Source organism: Neolamprologus brichardi, chromosome 13, assembly GCF_056152115.1.
Source record: "Neolamprologus brichardi isolate AB-2024 chromosome 13, ASM5615211v1, whole genome shotgun sequence".
Classification (NCBI taxonomy): Eukaryota; Metazoa; Chordata; class Actinopteri; order Cichliformes; family Cichlidae; genus Neolamprologus; species Neolamprologus brichardi.
The window spans coordinates 26,998,762-27,003,264 of NC_142116.1; the positions used below are offsets into that span (position 1 = coordinate 26,998,762).

Here is a 4,503-nt window from a genome sequence, read left to right on the forward strand (position 1 = left end):
TTGTACATTTTAATTGTTGATCCTAATACCACGGTTATTTAAAACCTTACTTTTGACCATAAAGAAGCATACTGTATTGGTACAAGAAGTACCAAGAAGTTTGGTACGATCATGCCGTCAGCTTTGGCTGTAATGTACTACACTTGCATACAGCCTCTTATTTTAGAAAGAGCCGTAGTATTCGCTTCTTCATCCAGTCATTTCCATGGAAGTGGCAGAAGATTAATCAGGGATTGCTAGATGTACTTTCCATAATATTCTTTCCCAGTTCCTCCTTGTTGATCCGGAATCACACCAGGACACTCTGTTGAGTCTACCTGCAGGTTTCCCATCATCGGGACATGGAAAACCCAGGGGTCGTAATCGCTCCAGCTGGCTCTTTTCGACATGAAAGAGTGGATCTAGTCCAAGATTCAGCCAGACGCATTCAACCTGTGTGTAAGGCTATGGAGGAAGATAATTTGGGCCACTTGTTTCCACAGTCCTGTTGTGTTGATCACACCCCACAGCTCATGACTGAGGGATATCGGCTGACAAACATCAGTCCATCTAACCATCTGGCTTTCCATTTTACCACCACTGGCAAACAAGAACTTGAGGTACTGGACCTGGGAACACCTACAATCAGCTGGAGTAAGAAAACTGGAAAACTGTGGACTGCTAGCGTCCTGTTAGCATTAGCAGAATCTTCTGTTCAGACTGGAGAAGTCGACTCCAGTCTGAAAGTGACTTTGCAATTTTACTACTTTCAATCTCAAGGTCTCTTACACAATGTCCCATATTCATCCACACACACAATCACACAGACAGGCAAACTATCAGCTGTTGATGCAGATGATAATAATAAAGTGCTGGAGACATTCACAGTTTACCTTGGGAAAGCAGAAGTTGAAAAAATGTAAATGGCACGGCTGGGAATTCTTCACCAGATGATTCCCAACATTCACACACTTCACCAGAAAGACCAGCCACATACATAATTGACTTCCCAGGAACAAACCATTATCTCACGTCCTCCTCAAAAACTTATTCAACCCTCCCTGGCTGCGGGTCACATCGAGCTCACACACATCTCCCCTTCTGACAAGACACACCTTTGACCTGAAGTTTCACTGGTGTGCAGCCAGGAAAAATGACATCATTTCCTTTCGGTGACTTGACAGGCACTCCATCAGTAAAGTCCCTCTGGGTTTGAGAGAGCAGTGGAAGAAAAAAAGCAAAACAAAACAATAATGATAATAATTATACCTTCACATGTAACGAAGAGCAGAGCCCACGGGCCACAATACATAACAGCTGGGCCTGGGAGCTGTCAGACGGCTAGATAGTGAGTGAGCACTCTGCTAACCAAAGACAGATGTGAATTACAGCTTGTGACACATAGCTGTGTGGTTAGTAACAGCCCGGGGGCAGTCGGGGATCTAAAGACCCTATTATACTATTGCAAGATACATTTCAAAACTGAAATGCTGCACTGAAGTTGAGGGATTTTCGTTCCATGTATATGTACATGCAACGCTTCCGGCACAAACCGTTCTTGTGGGAAGCAATCATTCGAAAGATGGCAGTCTCAACAGGTACATAAATTGCACTCATGTAAAATGAATTTGGAATTTATTAAATAAGAGTCTCTGTGGTTAATTTGTATCATAAAAGACCACACCAGTTTCTGCTTGCTGCATGCAAGCCAGATCAGGTTAGAGATCCAAGAACAGGTCTTGCCACAACACCTACAGGCTCGCAATTATCGCGCCTTTGTATCCTGTTTATTCTCTTCGTCGCACTCACCACTCTTCCTTTCCCATCAGATGTTTTCAATCACTTATTTTCTCACTGCTAAATATCAGCCATACACACGAACTCTCACAAAAGCAAAGCTTTAAATCACTGAAATGGCTCCGCTTTTACATCCCAGCAAGCCAAAGCTATGAAGTGCCTTTATGTGAAAATGCAATCAAAAGGCAAATTGTCAACATGTCAGATGACATGGAGCTTGTTTTCTGTGGATATGGTACTCATTTTGGTTTGTCCTTTGGGTGTGTTTGAGCAAAACAAGTAAGTAGGCTGGTTCACATGCAGTGTTTTTCTTCTTTAAATAACTTGTGTCACTCACTTTCTGTTTACTGTCCACACTTCAATGAACACATCAGCAACTTGGCATTTAGTATCTTGCCCAAGGATACTTTGGCATGCATGCTGAAACAGCAGTGATTTAAACCACCATCCCTCCGATTAGTAGATCGCCTGCTGTACCTCTTGAGCTGCAGCCACTCCAAAACAAGTTCTTAATCAACCACTTTAGCCCATAAATTTAATGACTGTGAGCCAACACTTTAAAACTTAGATTCTAACATTTGTCTACTCTCTCCCATAGTTTATGCTTTCCTATCTGTTTTGTTGGTCGTAGTCACCCTGCACTCCTCTTTTCTGTTTTCTCTAGTGGCCCCCATATCCAGAAAACCCTGCAGGTCCCTTTCTTCTGCAGTGCAGTTCGTCCACCCCACTGGGTAACTTCTGCTTATTGAGCTTTCTCTCTGATGCTGTAATGTCGACACAAATGCACTATGTAAATAAAAATCACTGACTGCATTTAGCTTTAATGCTGCTATTTTCTTTATCTGCATTACAATTCCTCTCACATAATTATATCTCAGACTGTATGTTTTTGGCTCTTATCTTCTAACGATAACAGAAATCTACTGTTTGCTTAACCATTTTTGCTTTTCCTGCTCTGACACATTTATTCTAATATAGATAAAGCACATGCTGAGAGAATAAAGCTGTTTCTCACTGGACACCAAGTGAAGGGAGAAGGGGGTGAAAAGATAACATTGGCAGAATGAAAGGACACTCCTGCAAATGTTTGGGCAAACAGGCAAGGTGTGGTGATGATAGGCACTGCAATGAAAATGTAAAGAAAACTAACAAAGTGTGTTTGCTTGGACTGGAGGAGACACGGGTAATGTCTTGAACAGTGTTGGATGTCACGGTGAAAGTCTTTCAGTAGACCTCGTTTTCGACTTATCTGAGGCAAATGATTTCAGCTTTGCATCATATCATCAATACAATATCATATGTATTTTCATTTACAGCATCACAAAGACCTCAGTCATGACTTACTCCAAAAGACAATTTCGTCAGTCTTTTAAAAATACAACAATAAAATGCAGACATCCATATGTGCAGAACGTGCAGACAGATGAGAACACACGGAGTACAGACATGGGAAGACGTTGGGGGGAAACTGTTTTTATTCAAACAGCAGAGACAGCCAGTCAGATTCAAACGTCAGGAAAAACAGCGCAGCTAATCCAAACGTTGGACAACAGCGACATCTAGTGGTACAAGGGCAAGGGGAAATGTGAAGTCACAGTTTTGGAAATCTACTACATACACTTGTCGCTCAGCAGTGAATCGCGTGCTTTGAAATTTGTTTTTGTATTCAAACCGTGTTATGGTGTTCATATCAGCAGCTTGAGTACAAGCTCTGTAATGGAAGCAAAAGGTTTGAAACCGCGGGGGTGGGGCACACACACGGAATGAATAAACTGTGTATATATAATAAATTCGTTGCACAAAGATGCAAAAATATTCACGTATTCATCTATTATTTTCTTAAAGTTTTTGTATTTTCTAAAATATCATATAAAATATCACATCGTGCAAGACGGGGAAATACGAATTCAACATTTCACTTCCCTGTCAGAGTGAGAAGGTGCAGAGATGGAGAGTTGCTGCCTCCTGCTGGCGTTAAAGCGCAAGTGTCGCTTAAGTGTCTAAACACTACGTAGACCTGCATTCAAATTTAAAACTGTAAGTTAGATAATTAGAACTAATAATTAAATAATTAATAATTAAAACTAATTAGATTAAAAAGTAGGCTTGTCATATTTAAATTTGTATTATCTTTAGTTTAAATGGAGCAAGCGTACAAACTTTGAGCGTAGACAATAAATTGTTTACAGTGAATTTTTAATAAGTCTATCAATCACCCTGTGATGCGGGTGACAAGCTGTCAGAGGTCGATTTACAAAAAAGATTAAACACCGGTAACTTCAGGGCGTACTATCAAAAGGCTGCTCCAGGTGAGGCTCGAACTCACAACCTCGGCATTGCTCTACAGTGTACTGTCATATAAGTACCGCGCGCTAACCGATTGCGCCACTGGAGCTCACTGCGTTAAGCCTGCAGTTGGGCTTATAACCCTGAAACAGATGTGGCGTCACGTCACTGATGTTTACTGATTTTACACCTTTGATATACTGATTGAATATATCGAGAAAATAATGTTTGTTTAAACGCGATGACGACCATCGGTGCATTTACTGACTTATTTTGAGAAAAGCTGCTAAGACGTGTTTAACAGCGGTAATGACAGGAGCGTCATGATACAAGCACATTTTAACTTAAGGCTAAATAACATGTCAGCTGAAGGTCTTATCGTGCCTAACAAACTAACGTGTCTAAAGCTGCTTTATATCGCGTAACTATTGGGTCAATGAT

At 41.0% G+C, this 4,503-nt stretch overlaps 1 non-coding gene across 1 annotated transcript; it reads right to left on the reverse strand.

The window, feature by feature from the left end:
- Positions 1-4,077: 4,077 nt before the first annotated feature.
- Positions 4,078-4,171, reverse strand: trnai-uau (transfer RNA isoleucine (anticodon UAU)). The gene is made up of 2 exons: positions 4,134-4,171; positions 4,078-4,113 (listed from the first exon to the last, which is right to left on the reverse strand). It is a non-coding gene; the product is annotated as a tRNA-Ile (tRNA).
- Positions 4,172-4,503: the final 332 nt, after the last annotated feature.